At 41.1% G+C, this 14,835-nt stretch overlaps 1 long non-coding RNA gene across 2 annotated transcripts in view; it reads right to left on the reverse strand.

The window, feature by feature from the left end:
• Positions 1–5,839: 5,839 nt before the first annotated feature.
• LOC309646805 overlaps positions 5,840–14,835 on the reverse strand; it is a 54,442-nt gene continuing 45,446 nt past the window's right edge. For both annotated transcript variants that reach the window (XR_014255589.1, XR_014255590.1), the window contains one exon: positions 5,840–8,666. This is a non-coding gene — a long non-coding RNA (uncharacterized lncRNA). The remainder of the gene's footprint in view (positions 8,667–14,835) is intronic.

Below are 14,835 nucleotides of genomic sequence, written 5' to 3' on the forward strand. Positions count from 1 at the left end.
CAAATTCCTAGTAATAGGAGGGATATTATGACCTAAGAGTAAAAATAAAGGGAGTACTTATATATAACAGGTGATGAGATTTTGTTTTATTTATGTTTCGCTCTGAAATGATATGGAAGACTCAGTCACTGATAGAGGGAGGTAAAAGAGAATCTTGCTGTAACTGTTGCTGCTATAGTTTGTACTCACACAACATATTTAATTATAAGTATGATCATAAATATTGACTTGTCATTGGTACATTTGGCAACTGTCTTTAGACTAAGATCCCAGAGGGATCCTTGCTTATTATCCAGGGATCTAATAGAATGTTAATTCTCCGAGCTATGTTTCAACGTCAAGAGATGTCTCTGGCTAATCTTGCCTCTTAACAAGAGGAAATAGGAGAGGGACTTCCCTGGTGGCACAGCGGTTAAGAATACGACCACCAATGCAGGTGACATGGGTTCGATCCCTGGTTCGGGAAGATCCCACATGCCTCAGAGCAACTAAGCCTGTGTGCCACAACTACTGAAGCCCGTGTGCTCTAGGGGCCGTGCTCTGCAACAAGAGGAGCCACTGCAATGAGAAGCCCACGAACCACAACGAAGAGTAGCCCCAACTCGCTGCAACTAGAGAAAGCCCACATTCAGCAACGAAGACCCAACGCAGCCAAAAAATAAATAAATAAATAAATAAAAATAAAATGGCAACAGATACATTTAAAAAAAAAAAAGAGGAAATTGAAGAAAAGTTTCTAGCAGGAGCAAGCCTTGGGTGGAGGGAGATGAGGAATCCCATATGATACGCAGTGCTAGCTCTATCCTGATCCATAAGTCTTACGTTAAACTTTTTTCTTCCAGTTTTATTGAGATATAATTGACAAACAGCACTGTATAACTTTAAGGTGTATAGCATAATGATTTGACTTCCATACATCATGAAATGATTACTACAATAAGTTTAGTGAACATCCTCCATCTCATATAGATACAAAATTAAGGAAATAAAAAAGTATAGTTTTGGGACTTCCCTGGTGGCACAGTGGTTAAGAATCCGCCTGCCAATGCAGGGGACATGGGTTCAATCCCTGGTCTGGGAAGATCCCACATGCCGTGGAGCAACTAAGCCCGTGCGCCACAACTACTGAGCCCACGCATCACAACTACTGAAGCCTGCGCGCCTAGAGCCCGTGCTCCGCAACAAGAGAAGCCACAGCAATGAGAAGCCTCCGCACTGCAATGAAGAGTAGCTCCCACTCGCCACAACTAGAGAAAGCCCACGTGCAGCAACTAAGACCCAAAGCAGCCAAAAAATAAAGAAATTTATTTTAAAAAAAAAGTTTTCCTTGTGATGAGGACTCTTAGGATTTACTCTCTTAACAATTTTTATATAAAATGTACAGTAGTGTTAATTATATTTATCATGTTATACAATATATCATTGGTATTTATTTATCTTATAATGGGAAGTTTGTACCTTTGGACTGCCTTCATCCAGTTCCCCCTATCCAAACCTACTGCCTCTGATAACCACAAATATGATCTCTTTTTCTATGTTTGTTTATTTCTTTGTTTTTGAAGTATAATTGATCTACAACACTATGTTACTTCCTGGTACACAACATACTGATTTGATATTTCTATGCATTTCAAAATTATCACCATGATAAATCTAGTTACGATATGTCACCAAGAAAAGATATTACATAATTATTGACTATATTCCCCAAACTGTACATTTCATACCTGTGACTCAGTTATTTTGCAGCTGGAACTTTGTAGCTCTTAATTCCCCTCACCTATTTCTTCCCTCCCCCTTCTCCCCTCCCCTCTGGCAACCACCTGTTTGTTCTCTGTATCTATAACTCTGTTTATGTTTTGTTTTGTTTGTTCATTTGTTTTGTTTTTTAGATTCCACATATAAGTGAAATCATATAGGATTTCTCTGTCTGATTTATTTTACTTAGAATAATTCCCTCTAGGTCTATCCATGTTGTTGCAAGTGACAAGACTTAATTCTCTTTTATGGCTGAGTAATATTCCATTTTATGTATATATCATATCTTCTTTATCCATTCCTCTCTGGATAGGCACTTAGATTGCTTCCACATCTTGGCCATCATAAATAATGCTGCTATGAACCTAAGGGTGTATGTATCTTTTCTAAATAGAGATTTAATTTTCTTCAGATAAATACCCAGGAGTGGAACTGCTGGATTATACGGTACTTCTATTTTTAATTTTTTGAGGAATCGCCATACTCTTTTCCATAATGGCTGCACCAATTTTTATTCCCACCTATAGTGTAAAGGTGTTGTTTTCTCCACATCCTCGCCAACACGTTATTTTTTTGTCTTTTTGATAATATCCATTTTGATGTATTTGAAGTGATATCTCATTGTGGTTATTTATTTGGTTGTGCTGGGTCTTAGTTGCGGCAGGTGGGCTCCTTAGCTGTGGCTTGTGGGCTCCTTAGTTGCGGCTCACTGGCTCCTTAGCTACGGCTTGTGGGCTCCTTAGTTGTGTCTCACTGGTTCCTTAGTTGTGGCATGCATGTGGATCTCGTTCCCTGACCAGGGATTGAACCCGGGCCCCCTGCATTGGGAGCGTGGAGTCTTAACCACTGCACCACCAGGGAAGTTCCTCATTGTGGTTTTGATTTGTGTTTCCCTGATGATTAGTAACTAGTAATGTTGAGCATCTTTTAATGTGCCTGTTGGTCATCCATATGTCTTCCTTGGAAAAATGTCTATCCAGATCTTCTGCTCATTTTTAATCAGGTTTTTTTTTGTGATGTTGAGTTGTATGAGTTATCTGTATATTTTGAACATTAACCCCTTTTCAGATATATAATTTGCAAATATCTTACCCCATTTAGTAGGTGATGTTTTTGTTTTGTTGAGAGTTTCCTCCACCATGTGAAAGTTTTTAGTTTGTTGTAGTCCTATTTGTAGATTTTTGCTTTCATTTCTCTTGCCTGAGGAGATATATCCAAAAAATATTACTATGATTGATGTCAAAGAGTGTACTGCCTACATTTTCTTCTAGAAGTTTTATGATTTCAAATCTTACATTTAAGTCTTTAATTCATTTTGAATTTATTATTGTACAAGAGAATAGTCTAGTTTGATTCTTTTGCATGTAGCTGTTCAGGTTTCCCAATACCGTTTACTGAAGAGGCTGTCTTTTTCCCATTGTATATTCTTGCCTCCTTTGTGGTATATTAATTGCTCATATAAATGTGGGCTTATTTCTGGTCTCTCTATTCCATTCCTTTGATCTATGTGTCTGCTTTTGTGCCAGTACCATACTGTTTTTATTACTGTAGTTTTTAGTATAGTTTGAAATCAGGGCATGTGTTACCACCAGTTTAGTTCTTTCTCAAGGTTGTTTTGGCTATTTGGAGTCTTTTGTGTTTCCATACAGTTATTAGAATTATTTGTTCTAGTTCTGTGAAAAATGTCGTTGGTATTTTGATGGGATTGCATTGAATCTTTAGATTACTTTGGGTAGCATGGTTATTTTAATAATATTAATTCTTCCAATCCATGAACATGATATATCTTTTCATCTGTTTGTGTCATCTTCAATTTCTTTTAACAGTGTCTTACAGTTTCTCGAAAACAGGTCTTTTACCTTCTTCATTAGATTTATTCCTAGATGGTTTATTCTTTTTGGTGCAATTGTAAACGGGATTGTTTTCTTAATTTCTTCTTCTGGTAGTTTGTTGTTAGTGTATAGAAATGCAACAGATTTCTGTATATTAATTTTGTATCCTACAACTCTCAAATTCATTGATGAGTTTTAGTAGTTTGTTGGTGACATCTTTAGGATTTTCTATGAATAGCATCATGTCATCTGCAAACAGTGACAGTTTTACTTCTTCCTTTCCAATTTGGTTTCCTTTTTTTCGTTTTCTTCTCTGATTACTGTGCTAGGACTTCCAAATTTATGTTGAATAAAAGTGGCAACATCCTTGTCTTGTTCCTGGTCTTAGAGGAAATGCTTTCAGCTTTTCACCATTGAGTATGATGTTAGCTTTGGCTTGTCATATATGGCCTTTATAATGTGGAGAGTTTGCATCATAAATGGATGTTGAATTTTGTCAAAAATTTTTTCTGCATCTATTGAGAGGATCATATGATTTTTATTTTACAGTTTGTTAATGTAGTGTATCACATTGATTGATTTGTGGATATTGAAACATCCTTGCATCCCTGGGATAAATCCCACTTTATCATGGTGTATGATCCTTTATGTATTTTTAAATTCTCTTTGTAATATTTTGTTGAGGATTTTTGCATCTACATTCATCAGTGATATTGGCCTGTAATTTTCTTTTTTTGTGTTATATTTGTCTGGTTTTGGTGTCAGGGTGATGCTGGCCTTGTAGAATGAGTTCAGAAGCATCCCTTCCTCTGCAATTTTTTGGAATAATTTAAGAAGGATAAGTGTCAATTCTTCTCTAAATGTTTGGTGGAATTTACCTGCGAAGCCATCTGATGATCCTGGACTTTTGTTTGTTGGGAGTTGTTCTTTTTTATAACTGATTCAATTTCATTACTAGTAATTGCTCTGTTCATATTTGCTATTTCTTCCTAGTTCAGTCTTGGGAGGTTGTACATTTCTAGGAATTTGTCCATTTCTTCTAGGTTGTCCATTTTATTGGCATACAATTGTTCACAGGGATCTCATAACATCCTTTGAATTTCTGTGGTGTTGGTTGTGACTTTTCCTTTTCCATTTCTGATTTTATTTTATTGGGTCCTCTCTCTTTTTTTCTTGATGAGTCTGGTAAAGGTTTGTCCATTTTGTTTATCTATTCAAAGAACCAGCTCTTAGTTTCATTGGTCTTTTCTATTTTTTTTTTCTATCACATTTATTTATGCTCTGATCTTTACAATTTCTTTCCTTCTACTAATTTTGGATTTTGTTTGTTTTTCTTTTTCTGTTTCCTTTAGGTGTAAGGTTAGGTTTTTTATTTGAGATTTTTCTTGTTTCCTGAGGTAGGCTTGTATCACTATAAACTGCATTCTTAGAACTGCTTTTGCTGTGTCCCCTAGATTTTGGATCATTGTGTTTTCATTTTCATTTGTCTCCAGGTATTTTTTGTTTCCTCTTTGATTTCTTCAGTGACCCATTGGTCACTTATTGGTTCATTTATTTAGTAGCATATTGTTTAGCCTCCACGTGTTTGTGTTTTCTGCAGTTTTTTCCCCCTGTGGTTGAATCCTAGTCTCAAAGTGTTGTGGTCAGAAAAGTTGCTTGATATGATTTCAGTTTCTTAAATTTACTGAGAATTGTTCTGTGGCCTAGCATGTGATCTATCCTAAAGAATGTTCCATGTGCTCTTGAGAACAGTGTGTATTCTGCTGCTTTTGGTTAGAATGTTTTATATTTATAAAGCTATTCTGGCTTTCATTTCCATTTGCATGGAATACCTTTGTCCATCCCCTCACTTTCAGTCCGTGTGTCTTTAGATCTAAAGTGGGTCTCTTTTAGGTAGCTTATATATGGGTCTTGTTTTTGTATCTATTCAGCCATTCTAGATCTTTTGATTGGAGTATTTAGGCCACTTAATTTTAAAGTAACTATTGATGGGAATGTACTTATTACCATTTTGTTAATTGTTTTGGGGTTGTTTTTGTAGTTCTTCCTTGTTCCTTTCTTTTTTTGCTCTCTTCCTTTGTGATTTGATGACAATCTTAAGTGTTATGTTTGGATTCTTCACACTTTTTTCTGTGTGTATCTATTACAGATTTTTGGTTTGTGGTTAGCATGAGGTTTATATATAGCAATTTATATGTGTGTGTGTATGTAATATATATATATATATAATTGTAAATTGCTGATCTCAATTTTGAATGCATTTTAACAATCTTGAATTTTTACTCTTCCCCTCCCCTTTTACTGTTTTTAACATCATATTTTACATCTTTTTGTTTTGTTCCTCTCTTAACTACTTATTGTGGAGACAGATGATTTTACTACTTTAGTCTTTTAACCTCCCTACTAGCTTTATATGTGGTTGATTTACTTCCTTTACTGTATATTTGCCTTTACCAATGAGATTTTTCCTTTCATAATTTTTATATTTCTAATTTCTTTTCTGCTTGGAGAAGTCCCTTTAACATTTCTTGTAAAGCTGGTTTGGTGGTGCTGAACTCTTTTAGCTTTTGCTTGTCTGTAAAGCTCTCTCTCTCCACCAAATCTGAATGAAAACCTTGCTGGGTAGAGTATTCTTTGTTGTAGGTTTTTCCCTTTTATCACTTTAAACATATTGTGCCACTCCCTTGTGGCCTGCAGAGTTTCTGCTGAAAAACAGCTGATAGCCTTATGGGCATTCCCTTGTACATAACTTGTTGCTTTTTCTCTTGCTGCTTTTAAGATTCTCTCTTTATCTTTAATTTTTGTCATTTTAATTACAATGTGTCTTGGTGTGGCCCTCTTTGGGTTGATTCTCTTTGGGACTCTCTATGTTTCCTGGCCCCCAGTCTGGTTGGTTGCCAGACCCTGCTGTGTGTGGAGGCTGCCAGCCACAGGTGGGTGGGGCTGGGTCACGAGGTGGCTGGCTGCAGAGTTCTGGGGGGGGTCCCAGGGCTAGTGTTGGCATATTGGTGGGTGGAGCTATGTTCTGGGGTGGATGGTTGCAGGGCCAGGAGTCCCAGATCTAGTGTTGGCCTGCTGGTAGGTGGGGCCAGTTCCTGACATGGCTGGCTGAAGTGTCCAGTGTGTCCCAAAGCTACTGTCAACCCACTGGTGAGTGGGCTGGATCATGCAGCAGCTGGTTGAGGGGTCCAAAGTGTCTTGGAGCTGGTGTTGGCCTGCTGGCGGGTGGGATCAGGGCCCAGGGTATCCCAGAGCTGGTTCCCACCCACTGATAGATGAGGCTGAGTCCTGGGATCTCCGGGGCGAGGGCCTGGGGTTTGGGAGCAGGTGTTGGTCTGCTGGTGGGTGAAGCCAGGTCCTGGGCCTTCTGGTGGATGGCACTGTGTCCCAGGGCAGCTGGGGACTCAGCAGGTCTTAAGGCAGCTGGCCTGCTGGTGAGTGGGGCTCTGTCCCCACCTGGCTAGCTGCTTGGCCTGAAATGTTCCAGCACTGCGCTGACAAGCTGGTGGGTGGGGCCATGTCCTAGTGTTAATAAGCTGGGGGGAGGATTCCAAATGCTGCTTGCTAGTACCAGAGTGCTCCTGGTAGAATAAGTTCCCCAAATGGCTGCTGCCAGTCTCTATGTCCCTAGGGTGAGCTCCAATTGCCTCCTGTTTCTCTGGAAGGCTCTCCAAGATCAGAAGGTGGGTCTGATCCAGGCTCCTTTCAACTTATGGCTTTTTCTCTGGGTCTCAGAGTGTGTGAGATTTTGCGTGCACCCTTTAAGAGTGGACTTTCTATTGTCCATAGTCCTCTGGCTCTCCTGAAAGTAAGCCCCACTGGTGTTCAAGGCCAAACATTCTGGGTGTTTGTCTTCCTGGTATAGGACCACCAGGCTGGGGAGCCTGCTGTGGGGCTTGGACCATTTAATCCTTAGGAAAACCTGTGCAATTGTAATTATCCTCCCATTTGTGGGTTACCTACCTGTCTCCACCCCTACTACTCATCTTGTTGTGGTTCCTTCTTTATATCTTTAGTTGTAGGAAATCTATTCTGCTAGTTTTCAGGTCTTTGTTGTCAATCATTTTTCTGTAAATAGTTGTAATGTTGGTGTGTCTGTGGGAGGAGGTGAGCTGAGGGTCTTCCTACTCCACCATCTTGGCCACTCCCTCTATGTTAAACTTTTCAGTTCAGAGCAGAAGACTGTGTTCCCCACGAAGCCTCAGATAACCATACTATTTGAGCAACAGTTTGTGAAGAACGAGGTCCAGGAAGAGTGACTAGTTAACTTGTGTGTGTGTGTGTTTTGTTTCTGTGATTCTGGGTGGGTAGGAATGTAGGTTAAGGGGTTAAACAACTCCTACTCACCCACACCTGCTCCCAGCAGACTGTTGGCTGTCCTAGGGTGGAGCAGGGGCAACAGAGGGTTTGGGGATGATTATTAGTGTCCCGAGGGAGGAAAAAGCCCCATGTCACTTAAAATGGCTTAACCTTACCTTCCAAGAGAGGAGAGGAACTGGTGGGCCTAGGCAGGGAATAGAGAGAGAGGTGTCAGTGATCATCAAGGGAGGGAAGGGAGGGGATAAATGTTCCAGGTTCCTAAAGATGTATGGACCTCAGATAGGCTGTGAACCCCACTCCTTCAGGGGGGTGACCACAGCCAGTACAGCCCAGGAAGCTGTAGCTCCTTCATTGCCTCCTGTTCCAAACACTGGGGTCAGAAACCAGACTCAGGCAAAACACCAGGTCCTCGGATATCCTTGCTTCATGAAAAGTGCTCCTTTCCCCCTCATGAAGAGGTGCAAGGTAGGGTAGAAAAGCCCCTGTCCTGGGCTCTGGGAACTGAGTCACTTGTAGAGTGCTTTGAGGTTACAAAGAACCTTCCTCTGCCCGGTCTCACTGAGTTAGCACCACAGCCCCTGAGACAGAATTGTTATTCTTACTGTGATTATTGTGCAGTAGAGGAGGAAACGGAGCCTTCATGAAGTTAAGGGGCTTTCCCAGGATGACATAGCCAGCAACTGGTAAAGATGAGTCCTAGCTCAGGTCTCTGTAGCTTGACCTTCTTTTAATCCTGTGCTCCATCCATCTGATGCTCTAGGGTAAGAGACGCCAGAGTAGGGATCATGTCCATTCCCAGGCAGGGACCGCAAGACCCTCCTTGACACCACGCTTTCCTGGGCCACACTACAAGTCCGTTCAGGCAGCGGCACTTGGGCTTGTCCTCTGCCTGATTCTCTAGTTTAGAGGGTTCTGTGGGATCATAGACTGGAGTCTAGGGGAAGCTTTAAACACCCTCAGCTGTGCACGGTGAGAGACGGCACCTGGCGGAGGTGGATGTAGTAGTACGCGTAGTGGATGTGAGGCACTTAGTGGGAGCATCAGCGGGGGTGCCTTCCTGCCCAGGTGTGTGTGTGGAGGAAGCCCCTCCCCAGCTCCTCTCAGGAGGCAGGAAAGCCCAGGTCAAGAGCCTGAACTGTACAGCCTGACAGGCCTGGGCCAAGCCCCACCTCTACCATTATTAGTTATATGACCTTGAGCAAGTTATTTATTTTTTCTAAGCCTCTGGTTCCTCAACAGTAAAAATGGGGAAAATAATTGCACCTCCCTTGTGTTGTTAAGAGGATTACATGAGATAAAGAATGCAAAGCACTTAGCACAGTGCCAGACCCACTGAAAGAATGCTTTAATGACATAACAACACACACGATGGAATGCTCACTCATTCATTCATTCGGCAAGAATTTATTAAATGTCCATTCTATGTATAGCAAGCAGTATGCCAAAAACTCAGTCCCTGGGGCTTTACCAACACTGGTCTCTTTAGGATCTAATCACACAAAAGATCCTTTATTCATAAGTATTACAGTATGAGCTGGTTTTATAAACATGGAAAATGGTTTTGATGCTTAAGTTATTTCTGCCCTTTATTCCTCCTTTATTTCCAACATGAGAACATAGCTGGAAGCAGATGGGATTTGGAGTGAGGGAGACCATGTTCTAGTCACGAATACCTGAACAATCGCCTCCCTCCTCTAACTCTCACCTTCTCATCTGCAAAATGGAGAGAATCATACCTTCCCCATAGGATTGTTGAAAGGAGAAAATGAAACAATGGATCAGGTAAAGCACCTGATTTAGGGCAGGTGCTCAATACGTATTAGTTGTCTTTCTACTTTTCAAAACATACAGATGGAACTTCTGGTTTCTGGTCTGGTACGTAAGGAGCTTGAAAGTCACCACTCCATCCTAGCAACAAGTAAAAAGCTGAACACACTGAAAAATTAGCAACTCTTCTTAGATCCATACTAGAAGTGAGGTCACAGGGCAAATCACTGGCCCCCAAATTGGAGAGCATGACAGGCAAATACAGAGAATCACAACTTACCAAGGCAAAAGCCTCCATGGGAACCAGTGCCATGTTAGGGAAACCTGAACTGTAATTGATGAATTGCTGGAGGCTCAGTGTGGACAAATTAAAAACTCCAGGGGGATCCAGTCATCAGGGCACCCCGACACTTTTGTGAGTTTTGCTTCCTGGAGCCCCACCAGATTCTCACAGTGAATATTGGAGAAAAATTCTCTCATGCTTCTGGCAGGGGAAGTGGAAAAGAAGCCATTTTGAAATATTTAAGAGCATTCTGTTCTTAACAAGGTCTACTCTCAAGAGAAACTATTTAGCCAGATCCTCACCTGCTGGGGTTTTATCAGACCCTAACTGATTCCAGCTGTCGGTAGCCTTCCACAGAGGTGAGGGGAAATACCGAACTCCAACCCCCTCCAGACACCCTGTCTCACCTAAAATGAGGGGACTGCTGAGAAGCACTTGTGAAGTTCGCAATTCAGAGGCACAGGCTCACTAAAAGATCCAGCCCTAATCCTAGGACTATAGAATGCTTCCCCTAACCCCGCAACTCACCACTTCACCAAAGGCCTATTTACAGCAGTTCCTTTTAGCCAGTACATCATGTCTGGCTATCAAGAAAAAATTAAAAGGCATAGTAAAAGACAAAAACACAGTTTGAAGAATCAGAGCAAGCATCAGAGCCAGACTCAGTTATGGCAGAGATGTTGGAATTATCAGACTGGGAATTTAAAACAACTGTGATTAATTTGTTCTGGGCGCTAATGGACAAAGTGGTCAGCCTGCAAGAATCGATGGGCAATGTAAGCAGAGAGATGGAATTCTAAGAAAGAATAAGAAAGGAATGCTAGAAATCTAAAACACTGTAACAGGAAACAGAACAAAACAAAAGCACAAGAGAAATGAAGAATGCCTTTGATGGGCTTATTAATAGACACGGCTGAGGAAAGAATATTTCAGCTTGAGGATACCGCAATAGAAATCTGCAAAATTGAAAAGCACACAGAAAAAAAGACACACACACACACACACACACACACACACACACACACACACAAAACAGAATAGAATATCTGAGAACTATGAAACAACTACAAAAGTATAACATGTGTAATGGGAATACCAGAAGGGGAAGAAAGAGAGGAAGGGACAGAAGAAATATTTGAAACAATAATGACTGAGAATTTCTCCCAAATTAATGTTAGACACCAACCACAGATCCAAGAAGCTCAGAGAATACCAAGCAGAATAAATAGCAAAAAAAAAAAAAAAAGCTACACACAAGCATATAATTTTCTAACTGGAGAAAATCAAAGATAAAAAAATCCTGAAAAAGGTGGGAGGGAAACATTCTTAACCTATAGTGGAGCAAATATAAGAATTATATCTGACTTCTCCTCAGAGACCATGCAAACAAGAAGAGAATGGGGTGAAATATTTAAAGTGTTGAGAGAAAAAAAAACAACTCCACCAACCTACAATTCTGTACCTTGTGAAATTAACCCTCAATAATGAAGGAGAAATACTTTCTCAGATAAACAAAAATTGATTGAGGGAATTGTTGCCAGTGGATCTGCCTTGCAAGAAATGTTAAGTTCTTTAGAGAGAAGGAAAATGATGTAGGTTAGAAACTTGGATCTACATAAAGGAAGAGCATAGGAGAAGGAATAAATGAAGGTCAAACAAAAACTTTTTTTTATTCTTAATTGATATAATAGTTTGTTCATAATCATATTAGTCACAATGTATTTGAGCGTGGGTGAATGGATCAATAAACTGTGGTACATTCAGACAGGGGAATATTATCCAGTGCTAAAAAGAAATGAGCTATCAAGACAAGAAAAGACATGGAGGAATCATAGATGTGTATTACTAAGTGAAAGAAACCAATGTGAAAGGTTACACACTGTATGATTCCAACTATATGACATTCTGGAAAAAGCAAAATTATGGGGACAGTAAAAGGTCAGTGGTTGCCAAGGGCTTGGGGTAGAGGGATGGATGAATAGAAAAAGCACATAGGACTTTTAGGGCAGTGAAACTACTCTGTATGATATTATAATGGTGGATACATGTCATTACATATTTGTCCAAACCATAGATTGTACAACACCAAGAATGAACCCCAATGTAAGCTATGGACTTTGGGTGATTATGATGTGTCAATGTAGGTTCATCAATTGTAACAAGTGTACTGTCACCCAAAAAACTGGGTTTGCCTCTTGGTGGGTGTTGATCCAAAAGATGCAACCAAGCCAAAGATTGGGAGAAGGAAGGATTTATTACTTGCAGCAAGTAGGGAGAACGCCGGGGATCTTTCCCAAAGCAGTGTCTCCATGAACAGCAAAATTGGGGAAGTTGTTTTTTTTTTTTTTTTAAACATCTTTATTGAAGTATAATTGCCTTACAATGGTGTGTTAGCTTCTGCTTTATAACAAAGTGAATCAGTTATACATATACAATATGTTCCCATTTCTCTTGGGGAAGTTTTAAGCTGAGGGTACATGTATATTCATGAAAGGGCTTGAGCAAATGACAATTCAGCATAGAATTGGGGCAAAGGTCCACAGAGTCCGAGCTTTAGTTGAAGTCACGAGGGCCAGAGAATATCAACATCATCAGGCCTTAGGTTCCAGTCTATCTGGAGGTTGAGGCTTCAGGCTATTGTTACTTCTCTTGCCTGATAATGGTCATTTGCTCCTGCATTCTTCTGTTCCCTTAAGACCATTAATTACTGAGACCTGTTCAGGGAAATGCACTGAGACCGGGCTTAGATCACAAAATGGCTTAGGCCAAAACGGCTTCTCTTAAGTCAAGAAAGCCATGCCTGGTTCTCTTTCTCTGGGATCCCCCTACCCTATCTGCTCACAGTACCACTCTGGTGGAGGATGTTGGTAATGGGGGAGGTTATGTGTCTATGGGACCAGTATGTGTATGGGAAATTTCTATACCTTCTGTTCCGTTTTGCTGTACCCTAAAATGGCTGTAAACACTAAAGTATATTTAAAAAAATAATGGGAAAAGAATAAAAAAGAAAACATTTTGATGAGATTAAGATGTGTTAGCCCATGGCTGTTCTTCAGTCCACTAAAGAGGACTCCGGCCAGGTCTGCCCAGTTCCCCATCTTCCCTGAGGCCTTGCCAAAGGCAGTGGGGCTTCTATGAAGGAGATTTCAGAGAGGAAGCGGAAAGAAGGGTGATAAGAGGTTGAGGACCCAGAAGGCTGTTAGAGCTGCTGGAGTGTTTTGGGAGGAGAAGTACGGGCCACTCAGGAGCAGCGGTGCTGGTGGGGACAACGGCCGCCTGTCCCCTTTCACGGCATTTGAGAAATCTGGGTACAAATGAACTTATTTATAAAACAGAAACAGACTCACAGACATAGAAAACAAACTTATTGTTACCAAATGGGAAAGGGGGTGGGGGAGGGATAAATTAGGAGTGTGGGGTTAGCAGATATACACCACTATCTACAAAATAGATAAACAAGGACCTACTGTATAGCACAGGGAACTATATTCAATATCTTGTAATACCCTATAATGGAAAAGAATCTGAAAAAGAACATATATAACTGAATCACTGCGCTGTACACCTGAAACTAACACAACATTGTAAATCTACTACACTTCAACTAAAAAAGAAAGAAAGGAAAGGATCTGAGGAATTTTGAAATTACCTTCTTTTGCATGGTCTATTTATTCACTTTTGTTTCTGGCTATTATCTGATCCCAGAATCAGTTCAGAGCAGAGCGTCCTGGGTCATGGCTGCATATGCACTTATATCTACCTTCCCCTGGGTCTGGTGGGAAATACTAAGACAGGTTTCTACCTTTCCTTGGTACCATCCCTGTTGCTAGATATGAGTAAAGAACATATTGAACAACCATTTGGAAATGCAGGCTTCACGTTCTCTGGGTTGTCCTTACATAAGTAGCTTCCAGACCTGTTGATTAAGCTTTTGACACATCCTTTACTTTTTTCTCTCCCTCTTCATCTCCTACTACCAAATCCCGACAGCGGCCTCCCAATGCATCCTCTAGCCTCCACTCTCTTCGTTGCCAGCCCATCCTACACACAGCTCCTGGACTAGTCTTCCTAGAGCGCGGTTGGTAAACTTTCTCTAAAAAGCCCGATGATAATACATATTTTAGGCTTTGAGGGTCACTGGGCCTCTGTTACGACGGCTCGGTTCTGCCATGGCAGAGCAAAAGCAGCCATATTTTGGGATAACTTGTGACGCAGCAATAGTGACCAGAACAATTTCTATTCAGGTTCTCGAGAAAGAAGACTTAGCCTGGTTGATTTTGTCCTTCAGGTCACCAGCCAGTCTGTCGCCTGCATTTGGGTTAGGTGCCCATCCCAATGCCCTCACCTGTGGCTGGAGACCCTGATCACGAGAAACAGACATGGGGCCTTAAAAGAGGCTCTGGATAGGAAGCTGAGTAAACACGTGTGGCCCGTGCCCCTTAACTGGCTCCAACCCACCTTCCAAACTTTTTCCATTGATGCCCTTAGCCAAGCACAGCTTCTCCTGCTTTCCTCACTCTGTGGACTCTCCTCCTTTGCCTTCTGCCCTCAATGTTCTTGCTCCAACCCCTACCTCCACCCACTTCCAGAAGCTGCCCAGCTGTCAAGGCCCAGCTGAAATGACTCTTTTCCCCAGCTGGAAGCCATTGTGTTCTCTCTTCTGAACATCCATACCACACTTTATTTCTATCTCTTTTAAGACACTTTCTGTTTCTGTCTTACACTTTCGTCACTTCTAGTATAAGTTGTCTGAAAGCAGGACCCAGGTCTGATTCATATGTGTATCCTACAGTTTGTGCCGAAAATCCGACTTAAAAAATCACAGATCCTCAGGAACTGTTGCTCAGAGAATGAGTGGATGAACCAATGTAACTG

Source organism: Balaenoptera physalus, assembly GCF_965194825.1.
Source record: "Balaenoptera physalus genome assembly, chromosome: 17".
Classification (NCBI taxonomy): domain Eukaryota; kingdom Metazoa; phylum Chordata; class Mammalia; order Artiodactyla; family Balaenopteridae; genus Balaenoptera; species Balaenoptera physalus.